The sequence below is a fragment of the Rhipicephalus microplus genome, unplaced genomic scaffold (genome assembly GCF_043290135.1).
Source record: "Rhipicephalus microplus isolate Deutch F79 unplaced genomic scaffold, USDA_Rmic scaffold_151, whole genome shotgun sequence".
In the NCBI taxonomy this organism is placed as follows: Eukaryota; Metazoa; Arthropoda; class Arachnida; order Ixodida; family Ixodidae; genus Rhipicephalus; species Rhipicephalus microplus.
In genome coordinates this window covers 97,501-110,000 of record NW_027464722.1, presented here as the reverse complement: position 1 = coordinate 110,000, position 12,500 = coordinate 97,501, and the positions used below count along the sequence as shown (strand labels likewise).

Below are 12,500 nucleotides of genomic sequence, written 5' to 3'. Positions count from 1 at the left end.
TAAACCGCGCCAAGTACGGAGGGAACAGCGCGGCTAAGGGCTCGAAACAAACCCTGAACCGCGCCAAGTACGAAAGGAACGGCGCGCAGTAGGGGTTTAAAACAAAGCTGGTCCCAAAACCGCGCCAAGTACGAAAGGAACAGCGCGGTCGAGACTCGGAAGAAAAAGCTTTCAAAGTGTCGTAGCACGATGCACACTGCTGTTCGTGTGGAACAAACGTGACTACCGTGCTGTACGGTGGAGTTCTGTGCGCAAAAGCGGCGGGTGTGTTTCTAAGCACCACAGCGTTGTGTCAAAAAAGAGGTGCCTGAGAGAAACGCATGCGACTGCCGTGCTTTGCGGCATAGCACCGTGCGCAAAAACGGTGCGCATGCAAGAGGTGTCAGAGCTAGCGAACTTTTGCCACGAGCAACAGGTCACTAAAAGCCTATAGATGACGGTGTTGGAGGAAAAGAAAAATATCGAGAAAGCACTGCGGTGTGCCGTGCGTAGGGACGGGCGCGCGTGCCACATGCCGCCGAAATATGGGTGTCGGAGAAAACAGAGTGCCGCGCGTAACGAGGGGCGCGCGTGTTACAGAGAGATATGCCCAAACGCATGAAAGTGTACGCAGGTGTCCTAAGGCAGTTTTTTTTTTTTTCCTCATTTTGATGTCGCCCCGGCTGACGCGGTTTTCGTTTTTCCGTGCCGCCCCGGCTGACGCGGTTTTCGTTTTTCCGTGCCGCCCCGGCTGACGCAGTTTTTGCGCCGCCCCGGCTGACGCGGTTTTCGCGCCGCCCCGGCTGACGCGGTTCCGACTTTGCACTTTTTGGCTCACCCCGGCTGGCGGCCCACTCACTCGATCGCCAGGTCTGTTTGCCCCGGTGGTTCCACCGCCAGGCTTAAGCGCGAACTTTTTTTGTTTGTTTTCTTTTGATTAAGCGCAAGCTTTTTTCTTTGTTTTCTTTTGATTAAGCGCGGGCTTTTTTCTTTGTTTTTTTTGCATTCGCCCCGGCAGACGCGGTTTTTGCGCCGCCCCGGCTGACGCGGTTTTTGCCGCCCCGGCTGACGCAGTTCGGACTTAGCACTTTTCGGCTGTGCCTGGCTGGCGGCCCACTCACTCGATCGCCATGTCTGTTTGCCACAGTTTTCCCGGTGGTGCCGCACCCGGGCTCGCCCCGGCTGACGCAGTTTTCGCGCCGCCCCGGCTGACGCGGTTTCGTGCCGCCCCGGCAGACGCGGTTTTCGCGCCGCCCCGGCTGACGCGGTTTCGTGCCGCCCCGGCAGACGCGGTTTTTTGCCGCCCCGGCTGACGCAGTTCGGACTTGGCACTTTTTGGCTGAGCCTTGCTGGCGGCCCACTCACTCGATCGCCATGTCTGTTTGCCACAGTTTTCCCGGTGGTGCCGCACCCGGGCTCGCCCCGGCAGACGCGTTTTTTTTTTCTTTCGCCCCGGCTGACGCAGTTTTCGCGCCGCCCCGGCAGACGCGGTTTTCGCGCCGCCCCGGCAGACGCGGTTTTTTGCGCCGCCCCGGCTGACGCGGTTTTTTGCCGCCCCGGCTGACGCAGTTCGGACTTGGCACTTTTTGGCTGAGCCTGGCTGGCGGCCCACTCACTCGATCGCCATGTCTGTTTGCCACAGTTTTCCCGGTGGTGCCGCACCCGGGCTCGCCCCGGCTGACGCAGTTTTCGCGCCGCCCCGGCTGACGCGGTTTCGTGCCGCCCCGGCAGACGCGGTTTTTTGCGCCGCCCCGGCTGACGCGGTTTTTTGCCGCCCCGGCTGACGCAGTTCGGACTTGGCACTTTTCGGCTGTGCCTGGCTGGCGGCCCACTCACTCGATCGCCATGTCTGTTTGCCACAGTTTTCCCGGTGGTGCCGCACCCGGGCTCGCCCCGGCAGACGCGTTTTTTTTTTTTCTTTCGCCCCGGCTGACGCAGTTTTCGCGCCGCCCCGGCTGACGCGGTTTCGTGCCGCCCCGGCAGACGCGGTTTTTTGCGCCGCCCCGGCTGACGCGGTTTTTGCCGCCCCGGCTGACGCAGTTCGGACTTAGCACTTTTTGGCTGAGCCTGGCTGGTGGCCCACTCACTCGATCGCCATGTCTGTTAGCCACAGTTTTCCCGGTGGTGCCGCACCCGGGCTCGCCCCGGCTGACGCAGTTTTCGCGCCGCCCCGGCTGACGCGGTTTCGTGCCGCCCCGGCAGACGCGGTTTTCGCGCCGCCCCGGCTGACGCGGTTTTTGCCGCCCCGGCTGACGCAGTTCGGACTTAGCACTTTTCGGCTGTGCCTGGCTGGCGGCCCACTCACTCGATCGCCATGTCTGTTTGCCACAGTTTTCCCGGTGGTGCCGCACCCGGGCTCGCCCCGGCTGACGCAGTTTTCGCGCCGCCCCGGCTGACGCGGTTTCGTGCCGCCCCGGCAGACGCGGTTTTCGCGCCGCCCCGGCTGACGCGGTTTCGTGCCGCCCCGGCAGACGCGGTTTTTTGCCGCCCCAGCTGACGCAGTTCGGACTTAGCACTTTTTGGCTGAGCCTTGCTGGCGGCCCACTCACTCGATCGCCATGTCTGTTTGCCACAGTTTTCCCGGTGGTGCCGCACCCGGGCTCGCCCCGGCAGACGCGTTTTTTTTTTCTTTCGCCCCGGCTGACGCAGTTTTCGCGCCGCCCCGGCAGACGCGGTTTTCGCGCCGCCCCGGCAGACGCGGTTTTTTGCGCCGCCCCGGCTGACGCGGTTTTTTGCCGCCCCGGCTGACGCAGTTCGGACTTGGCACTTTTTGGCTGAGCCTGGCTGGCGGCCCACTCACTCGATCGCCATGTCTGTTTGCCACAGTTTTCCCGGTGGTGCCGCACCCGGGCTCGCCCCGGCTGACGCAGTTTTCGCGCCGCCCCGGCTGACGCGGTTTCGTGCCGCCCCGGCAGACGCGGTTTTTTGCGCCGCCCCGGCTGACGCGGTTTTTTGCCGCCCCGGCTGACACGGTTCGGACTTTGCACTTTTCGGCTGTGCCTGGCTGGCGGCCCACTCACTCGATCGCCATGTCTGTTTGCCACAGTTTTCCCGGTGGTGCCGCACCCGGGCTCGCCCCGGCAGACGCGTTTTTTTTTTTTTTTTCTTTCGCCCCGGCTGACGCAGTTTTCGCGCCGCCCCGGCTGACGCGGTTTCGTGCCGCCCCGGCAGACGCGGTTTTTTGCGCCGCCCCGGCTGACGTGGTTTTTGCCGCCCCGGCTGACGCAGTTCGGACTTTGCACTTTTTGGCTGAGCCTGGCTGGCGGCCCACTCACTCGATCGCCATGTCTGTTTGCCACAGTTTTCCCGGTGGTGCCGCACCCGGGCTCGCCCCGGCAGACGCGTTTTTTTTTTTTCCTTCGCCCCGGCAGACGTGGTTCACCCCCCCCCCCCCCTCCGTCTTTCTTTTTGTTTTTTTTTTCGCCGCGGCTGAAGTGGATTTTTCGGTGCCTCGACGCCCCGGTAGTCGCGGTTTTTCCGTTTCCGCACGGCCCCGGCTGACGCTGCTCGGTCACAGTCGCCTTTTGTGGTGATTGCAGACTTCTTGAGCGCGGGTGTTTTTTTTTTTTGTTGTTGTTGTTGTTTTATTACGCATTCGCTCCAGCAGACGCTGTTTAGACTTTTTGTTTCCTCTTTTATCCTGCGACGAGGTGACGAGGTTTATTCGGTGCCCCGCCGCCCCGGCTGAAGTGATTTTTCCTGTCCCGTGCCGCCCCGGCTGACGCGGTTGGGACTTCGCGTTTGTTCGGCCGCCACGGGTTTTGGCGCACTCGCTCGGTTGCTTGTTGTTGCCACTTGTTGCGAACCCAGGTTTCTTGAGCGAGCGCGGGCGTTTTTTCTTCCTTTCTTTCTTTGTTCTATGTGTTAGCGAATCGGCCTTTAATATCACACGAGGACTCACAACCAACAATTTTCAGTTTGAAGTGTAAAAAATCTGCAGGTGTTGACGTAACTGACTTGCCCCGTACCCTTGAGTACATCCATGAAGTTCTCGTAGTACTACTAAATCGCATTATTCCAAGTGGAGAAATTCCCATAAACTTGCAAACCTCTACACGAAAATCGGTGCGCGTGATAAAGTTGAAAATTATCGTCCGATATCAAATGTGCCTTCTATAACACAAATTCTAGGAAAAAAAAAAAAAAAAACACTTGTTCGCCGTTTTCTGCGCCGTGACTGGCAGCACTCCGGCGAAGCGAAACGGGGTCGATTCGAGCACGATATCGGCGTCTTTCGACGTGCTCGCCGGCGACCGTCGCACGAGTACGTCGCACGAGCGCGTCTGCCGGGGCGCCGTTTGCGAAGCCGACGCAAAAGTGGGAACCGCCGCTCGGATGATCGCCGCTTTCGGCAGAGTGAGTGTTGGCACTCCGGGGAAGCGAAACAGCGTGAATGCGCCCACGAAATCGGCGTATTTTGAAGTGCCCGCCGGCGACCGTCGCACGAGTACGGTAAACCGCGTCAGCCGGGGCGTAGTTCGGGACGCCGACGAAAAAGTGGGAAGCGCAACTCGGATCTTCGCCGTTTTTGCAGGAGTGAGTGGCGGCCCTCCTGCGAGACCAAGAAGCATCGATTCGTGCACGAATTCGGCGCCTTTCGACGTGATCGCCGGCGACCGTCGCTCGAGTAGGGCAAACCGCGTCTGCCGGGGCGGGCTTCGGGACGCCGATGCGAAAGTGGGAAACGCTGCTCGGATGTTCGCCGTTTTTGGCCGAGTGAGTGCTGGCACTCGGGCGAAGCCAAACGGGGCCGATTACGGCACGATATCGGCGTCTTTCGACGTGCCCGCCGGCGACCGTCGCACGAGTACGGTAAACCGCGTCAGCCCGGGCGGAGTTCGGGACGCCGATGCGAAAGTGGAGAACGCCGCTCGGATCTTCGCCGTTTTTGGAGGAGTGAGTGGCGGCACTCCGGAGAAGCCAAGGAGCGCCAATTAGCGCACGATATCGGCGTCTTTCGACGCGCTCGCCGGCGACCGTCGCACGAGTAGGGCAAACCGCGTCTGCCGGGGCGGGGTTTACGACGCCGACGCAAAAGTGGGAACCGCCGCTCGGATGTTGGCCGTTTTTGGCAGAGTGAGTGCTGGCACTCCGGCGACGCGAAAGAGCGCGAATGCGCCCACGAAAGTGGCGTATTTGGACGTGCGTGAGGGCGACCGCTGCAGGAGTACGAAAAACCACGTCAGCCGGGGCGAGCGACACACGGCGGTCTGGGTGCTTATCGCTGCTATTATAGGGGCACCCCGGCAGACGCAGAAAAAAAAAAAAATTTTCGACCTTCTTTTTTGCTGGTCGAGCTCGGGTAACCCAGGTCGCAATGGGAGCCGCGCACGAAAGCGGCGTCGCGAGACGCGTTCGCGGTCGCTAGTCGCACGAGCTCGGCAACCGCGTCAGCCGGCGCGGAGTTCGGGATGCCGACGGCTAAGTGGGTACCGCTGCTCGGATGTTCGCCGTTTTTGGCCGAGTGAGTGCTGGCACTCCGGTGAAGCCAAGGAGCGCCAATTCGTGCACGATATCGGCGTCTTTCGACGTGCCCGCCGGCCACCGCCGCACGAGTACGGCAAACCGCGTCTGCCGGGGCGGGGTTCGCGACGCGTACGCAATAGTGGGAACCGTCGCTCGGATGTTCGTCGTCTTTGGCCGAGCGAGTGCTGGCACTCCGGCGAAGCGAAACGGGGCCGATTCGGGCACGATATCGGCGTATTTCGACGTGCTCGCCGGCGACCGTCGCACGAGTACGGCAAAGCGCGTCTGCCGGGGCGAGGTTTGCGACGCCGACGAAAAAGTGGGAAGCGCCGCTCGGATCTTCGCCGTTTTTGCAGGAGTGAGTGGCGGCCCTCCTGCGAGACCAAGAAGCATCGACTCGCGCACGATATCGGTGTCTTTCGACGTGCCCGCCGGCCACCGCCGCACGAGTACGGCAAACCGCGTATGCCGGGGCGGGGTTGGCGACGCCGACGCAAAAGTGGGAACCGCCACTAGGATGTTCGCCGTTTTTGGCAGAGTGAGTGCTGGCACTCCGGCGAAGCGAAAGAGCGCGAATGCGCCCACGAAAGTGGCGTGTTTGGACGTGCTTGACGACGACCACCGCAGGAAAACGAAAAACCACGTCAGCCGGGGCGAGCGACCCATGGCGGTCTGGGTGCTTATCGCTGCTATTATAGGGGCACCCCGGCAGACGCAAAAAAAAAAAAAAATTTTTTTTCGACATTCTTTTTTGCTCGTCGACCTCGGGTGACCCAGGTCGCAGTGGGAGCCGCGCACGAAAGCGGCGTCGCGAGACGGCTTCGCGGTCGCTAGTCGCACGAGCTCGGCAACCGCGTCTGCCGGGGCGGAGTTCGGGACGCCGACGGCTAAGTGGGAACCGCCGCTCGGATGTTCGCCGTTTGTGGCCGAGTGAGTGCTGGCACTCCGGCGAAGCCAAACGGGGCCGATTCCGGCACGATATCGGCGTCTTTCTACGTGCTCGCCGGCGACCGTCGCACGAGTACGGCAAAGTGCGTCTGCCGGGGCGGGGTTTGCGACGCGTACGCAATAGTGAGAACCGTCGCTCGGATGTTCGTCGTCTTTCGCCGAGCCAGTGCTGGCAATCCGGCGAAGCCGAACGGAGCCGATTCGGGCACGATATCGGCGTCTTTCCACGTGCTCGCCGGCGACCGTCGCACGAGTACGGTAAACCGCGTCAGCCGGGGCGGAGTTCGGGACGCCGATGCGAAAGTGGGAAGCGCCGCTCGGATCTTCGCCGTTTTTGGAGGAGTCAGTGGCGGCACTCCGGTGAAGCCAAGGTGCGCCAATTCGCGCACGATATCGGCGTCTTTCGACGTGCCCGCCGGCCACCGTCGCACGAGTACGGCAAACCTCGTCTGCCGGGGCGGGGTTTGCGACGCCGACGCAAAAGTGGGAACCGCCGCTCGGATGTTCGCCGTTTTTGGCAGAGTGAGTGCTGGCACTCCGGCGAAGCGAAAGAGCGCGAATGCGCCCACGAAAGTGGCGTGTTTGGACGTGCTTGACGACGACCACCGCAGGAAAACGAAAAACCACGTCAGCCGGGGCGAGCGACCCATGGCGGTCTGGGTGCTTATCGCTGCTATTATAGGGGCACCCCGGCAGACGCAAAAAAAAAAAAAATTTTTTTTCGACATTCTTTTTTGCTCGTCGACCTCGGGTGACCCAGGTCGCAGTGGGAGCCGCGCACGAAAGCGGCGTCGCGAGACGGCTTCGCGGTCGCTAGTCGCACGAGCTCGGCAACCGCGTCTGCCGGGGCGGAGTTCGGGACGCCGACGGCTAAGTGGGAACCGCCGCTCGGATGTTCGCCGTTTGTGGCCGAGTGAGTGCTGGCACTCCGGCGAAGCCAAACGGGGCCGATTCCGGCACGATATCGGCGTCTTTCTACGTGCTCGCCGGCGACCGTCGCACGAGTACGGCAAAGTGCGTCTGCCGGGGCGGGGTTTGCGACGCGTACGCAATAGTGAGAACCGTCGCTCGGATGTTCGTCGTCTTTCGCCGAGCCAGTGCTGGCACTCCGGCGAAGCCGAACGGAGCCGATTCGGGCACGATATCGGCGTCTTTCCACGTGCTCGCCGGCGACCGTCGCACGAGTACGGTAAACCGCGTCAGCCGGGGCGGAGTTCGGGACGCCGATGCGAAAGTGGGAAGCGCCGCTCGGATCTTCGCCGTTTTTGGAGGAGTCAGTGGCGGCACTCCGGTGAAGCCAAGGTGCGCCAATTCGCGCACGATATCGGCGTCTTTCGACGTGCCCGCCGGCCACCGTCGCACGAGTACGGCAAACCTCGTCTGCCGGGGCGGGGTTTGCGACGCCGACGCAAAAGTGGGAACCGCCGCTCGGATGTTCGCCGTTTTTGGCAGAGTGAGTGCTGGCACTCCGGCGAAGCGAAAGAGCGTGAATGCGCCCACGAAAGTAGCGTATTTGGACGTGCTTGACGGCGACCGCCGCAGGAGTACGAAAAACCACGTCAGCCGGGGCGAGCGACCCACGGCGGTCTGGGTGCTTATCGCTGCTATTATAGGGGCACCCCGGCAGACGCAGAAAGAAAAAAAAAAATGGGGACATGGCGTGCGTCACCGTGCGGCTTCGCAGCGTTGCCGAAGTCGCCGAGCCCTTCGACTGAGCCGAACGGCGGACAGGGAACGTTGGTCGGCCGTTCTAACCTGTCGGTGCCACGCCGAGACGTCGTTAAGGAAAACCGCGTCGTGGGCCTCTACGACGCCGTCGAGTCGTTGTACGTTTGGTGTCCAGCGTGTCGGCGGCGAGTAGCGGACACGTCGTTCACGACTTCGGTCTTTCGCAGTCGACGCGAACTTGCGGAGAGTCGTGGTGCCTCACGTTTTCGGCAGAAACCGCGGCGGAATTTTCCCGTGCGTGCGCGCACGACCTCGGTGCTGTGCCGTCAGCGTAGTGTTGCACAAACTCGTGGCCTACCCAAGGTGCGGTACGTTTGCGGCCGTATCCTCGGTGGGAATTTCGTGAGTAGGGTCGCAAATTCTACGACCTCGGCGGGTTTGAGAGCGACGTAGACTTGTGGCACGCTCAACATGCCACACGTTTCGGGGCACACCCGCGGTGAAATTTTCTCGAGTACGCTCGTATTAGGGCCCAAGGAGGTCTGGGTACTTATCGCTGCTATTATGTGGGGGTTCTCGTGAGCGGCGTACGCGAAAGCGACCGGGTGTCTGATATGCGGCGGGCTTCGGCCTCGTCAAGCGTGTCCTCGGGTCTGCTCCAGGGGAATCCACGGCAGTCGTCTGCAGCCTCATCCGCTTGATGCGTTAGGGGCTGGTTGTCGGACGGTGCCGTTTTACCACGATATCGAGGTGTGTTCCGTGTCGTCCTCGGGCGATTCAGATGCGAAAGCGCCGAAGACGCGGGCGTGACCCGTCGTCTGGCGGCTTTGCAGTCTCGGCTCCGTTGCTAGTTCCGGCCGGTCCACCGACAGTGCAGCGGGCTTGGGCAACCCGCACGGCGCGACCGAGTCGATGCAACGAAAAAGAGCGAGCATGAACGTGCTTCTTGCCGCACGGCTCCCACTCGTCTTTCGGGAAGGTTGTGCCGTAGCGAGCTCGAACGCCGTCATCTCGGAGTGCAAAATAAGCGTGTTGGGGCGCCTGAAGGTGGCCTCCGCCGCACACAGACTGCGTCCGGCCCGCCGAGGGCGAGGACGGACGCGCAGTCGAACGATTACCTGGTTGATCCTGCCAGTAATCATATGCTTGTCTCAAAGATTAAGCCATGCATGTCTAAGTACATGCCGAAATAAGGCGAAACCGCGAATGGCTCATTAAATCAGTTATGGTTCCTTAGATCGTTTCTTCCTACTTGGATAACTGTGGCAATTCTAGAGCTAATACATGCAGTGAGCCTGGAGCCCTTTGGGTAACGGGTGCTTTTATTAGACCAAGATCGATCGGGTTTCGGCCCGTATTGTGTGGTGACTCTGGATAACTTTGTGCTGATCGCATGGCCACGAGCCGGCGACGTTTCTTTCAAGTGTCTGCCTTATCAACTTTCGATGGTAGGTTACTTGCTTACCATGGTTGTTACGGGTAACGGAGAATCAGGGTTCGATTCCGGAGAGGGAGCCTGAGAAACGGCTACCACATCCAAGGAAGGCAGCAGGCGCGCAAATTACCCACTCCCGGCACGGGGAGGTAGTGACGAAAAATAACAATACGGGACTCTTTTGAGGCCCCGTAATTGAAATGAGTACACTCTAAATCCTTTAACGAGGATCAATTGGAGGGCAAGTCTGGTGCCAGCAGCCGCGGTAATTCCAGCTCCAATAGCGTATACTAAAGCTGCTGCGGTTAAAAAGCTCGTAGTTGGATCTCAGTTCCAGACGAGTAGTGCATCTACCCGATGCGACGGCTCGGACTGAACATCATGCCGGTTCTTTCTTGGTGCACTTCATTGTGTGCCTCGAGATGGCCGGTGCTTTTACTTTGAAAAAATTAGAGTGCTCAACGCAGGCGAGTCGCCTGAATAAACTTGCATGGAATAATAGAACAAGACCTCGTTTCTGTTCTGTTGGTTTTTGGAATACGAGGTAATGATTAAGAGGGACGGACGGGGGCATTCGTATTGCGGCGCTAGAGGTGAAATTCTTGGACCGTCGCAAGACGAACTACTGCGAAAGCATTTGCCAAGAATGTTTTCATTGATCAAGAACGAAAGTCAGAGGTTCGAAGGCGATCAGATACCGCCCTAGTTCTGACCATAAACGATGCCAACCAGCGATCCGCCTGAGTTACTCAAATGACTCGGCGGGCAGCTTCCGGGAAACCAAAGTATTTGGGTTCCGGGGGAAGTATGGTTGCAAAGCTGAAACTTAAAGGAATTGACGGAAGGGCACCACCAGGAGTGGAGCCTGCGGCTTAATTTGACTCAACACGGGAAAACTTACCCGGCCCGGACACTGGGAGGATTGACAGATTGAGAGCTCTTTCTTGATTCGGTGGATGGTGGTGCATGGCCGTTCTTAGTTGGTGGAGCGATTTGTCTGGTTAATTCCGATAACGAACGAGACTCTAGCCTATTAAATAGGTGCGGGGTTCCCAGCACCTTACAACCTTCTTAGAGGGACAAGCGGCTCCTAGCCGCACGAAACAGAGCAATAACAGGTCTGTGATGCCCTTAGATGTCCGGGGCCGCACGCGCGCTACACTGAAGGAAGCAGCGTGTCTTTATCCCTGTCTGAAAAGACTGGGTAACCCGTGGAACTTCTTTCGTGATTGGGATAGGGGCTTGCAATTGTTCCCCTTGAACGAGGAATTCCCAGTAAGCGCGAGTCATAAGCTCGCGTTGATTACGTCCCTGCCCTTTGTACACACCGCCCGTCGCTACTACCGATTGAATGATTTAGTGAGGTCTTCGGACCGATGTCCGGCGCGGCCTTTCGGTTGCGCCGGTCTGTTGGAAAGATGACCAAACTTGATCATTTAGAGGAAGTAAAAGTCGTAACAAGGTTTCCGTAGGTGAACCTGCGGAAGGATCATTAACGGATTGTGAAGGGTGAGCGCCTCAGCTGCGTCTGCGCCCGACACTTTCTGCCGCTGACCCCGTTTGGACGCGGGGTCGGCTTTTCCCCACGGGGCTGCCTGAATGTGGAGCGGCACCCCGTGACAAATTGTTGCGCCCAGCGGACGCCAACACCGCGACCTTGGACGGTCGGCCAGGTGGCGGACGCGGGTACAAACGGCGCAACGCACTCATAGGTCGGCTTTCGACCCGCCACTGCACCGTGGCTCGAAGCGCTCGAAATGCGCGACCCGACCGCTGCGGGACCGCCTAGTACTGTAAACAGGAGCGGCGGAGCGCGAACGGCGAGTCGTGGTTACGTCGGTAGAAGGCGAGGCTGCGCGTTCCCGAAACGCCAGCCGAGTGCCCTCCCGACCGTTCGAGCGTGCAAGAACGAGACCCGACAATCGCGCGGCGACTGCCAAGTACGAGAGGAACGGCACAAGCGTCGGCGGTCGGTCAAGGAACTGGCGATGTGACGGGTCCGCTGTGCACCAGTGCATACCGTCCCGCCGTCCGCGGCAAGCGCCTCCGCGTCCTCGGGTGACGGAGGCTGCCGGTCGGTTCTTGCAGGCGAGGGATCTCGCTGGCACCGGTTCGCGTTGACGCGCGGCCGGTCATGGCACGGCGATGCGACGGCCGAGGTGCGCAGTACTCGATGGAGGAACCGCACGCTCCGATGACCGTCCCGCCCTCCGCGGCGTATGCGTACCGACCGTAATGGTTGCAGCAGCGCCGGCCGGCTTTTGAATTCGCCACACGAAACACGGTGCGAGATCGCGGTTAGGGGAGCGTCGACGTTGCCAGGCGTTTTGCTTGCTGCCGAGGGAAAGGCGGCACGGCCACGTCGCGCTCGTCGCGATTAGCGGGTCTGCGCGCTTTGGGAAGGTGCCGCAACGACTTGCCGAAAGAGGAAGCACGGAAGAACGAGGGACTTGGACGTCAAGACAATTGAACGCACTTGCGGCCAGGCCCTTGCTGGCTTCGTTCTTCCGCCTCGAGTAGGCTCGTACGCGGCTCCGGCGCCGAAAGTGGTCCTTGGCACCGACTTCGGTGGACGTGGGAAGTGCCGCGCAAGTACGGCGCGCCTGGCTCCACCTGTTGGCTAAAGTAGGCAGCCGGATCGGCATTTTGGTGTGCGGTGGCAAACCGTGGATGCGAAAAAAGCTTGTGCGATTTCGTGGAACAAAAAGCGGGGGTCCCCCTTTTTATGCGGAGGAGACCGACCCGCCCGCCGTGGTGAACCGCGACGCCACGGTAAAAACGGGAGAGGCTTGTCGATGGGACCGTGCATCCCGCGCTCCACGGAGGCCGGGAGGCGGCCGCCCGAGGAAATGTGTAGCCGTCGAGGCCCGCATCTGCGTGCACTCTTATCCAAATGGGTGTACCGCAGGCATTTTCTGGTTAGGCGGGCCAATGAGAGCGAGCACACAACGATACCTACGGGTCCGGCTTGGAGAACCGGCTTCGACGCCTCCCGAGTATTTAT

The 12,500-nt window shown here is 60.5% G+C and overlaps 1 non-coding gene across 1 annotated transcript; it reads left to right on the top strand.

Moving 5' to 3' along the window:
* Positions 1-9,176: 9,176 nt before the first annotated feature.
* Positions 9,177-10,991, top strand: LOC142791206 (small subunit ribosomal RNA). Its single transcript, XR_012890069.1, has one exon. It is a non-coding gene; the product is annotated as a small subunit ribosomal RNA (ribosomal RNA).
* The last annotated feature ends 1,509 nt before the right edge of the window (positions 10,992-12,500 follow it).